Source organism: Gavialis gangeticus, unplaced genomic scaffold (genome assembly GCF_001723915.1).
Source record: "Gavialis gangeticus isolate Ggan-Ray unplaced genomic scaffold, GavGan_comp1, whole genome shotgun sequence".
Lineage (NCBI taxonomy): Eukaryota > Metazoa > Chordata > Crocodylia > Gavialidae > Gavialis > Gavialis gangeticus.
The window spans coordinates 15,481,488-15,482,363 of NW_017729002.1; positions in this window are offsets into that span (position 1 = coordinate 15,481,488).

Sequence of the window (876 nt, forward strand, 5' to 3'; positions counted from 1 at the left end):
CGAGCAACCTGGTCGGCCTGCAGGGCCGCCAGAGCCGAATGCCGAGCCCAGAGCGGGAAGCCGGGTTTGGCGTCCGTTTCCTGGTGCTGACTAGAAGTTTCCCCCCAGGTTTCAGTAGGTAAAGGGCGTCTGCTGGCGAGCCTCAGCGCAGCCTGGCACCGCGGCCGAGACCCGTGCGTGGGGGACAGTTCCAAGGTAAGAGGGGCAGGGTCCAGAATCCAGACCCTACAGTACGATGAAGAACGAGCCAGAGGATCACGCCAAGCCACAAACATAAGTCTTTAATGTGAGTCAGACTGGCAAGAGAACAGCATTTTTACTTACAGTTTTATGCTTAGACCAAACCTCTTCATAAACAAAGGTGCCATATAAAGAACAAAATGCTCTGACATGACAGACTGCAAATGTTGCACATACAACACATCAGTGCAAGGTGGGTTCCCTTCTAACACTCCACTACATTTGCATGTGATCAGCTTCTGAGTTCAATTAGGTCATTTGTATTCCTTTAAAGGAAATGCTCTGGGGGCCAGACCCTGTCCTCACTACTAGCTTTCAACAGAAATGACATGTGTACCTAAAGACAAAGTTGGGCCCACTGCACCTACTACAACTGCCATCCTATTGGCATTCTCTCATCATTTGTTAATGTATTCCAGAGGTGACCTTGTAAGTAACAGCCCTAAAGGGAGGGAGCTCACAGACTGTGGTACATGGAGATTAAAAATAATTAAAATGTAATATTAGTTGTAAAATAAAAAGCAACTAGATTCTGGCCATAGTTAAACATGCAGCTAGAAGACTAACATAGTAAGGACAGCTCCTGCACCTTTGCAAATAATAAAAAAAAAGTCCCAAGTTAAAGGGGGGAGGGAA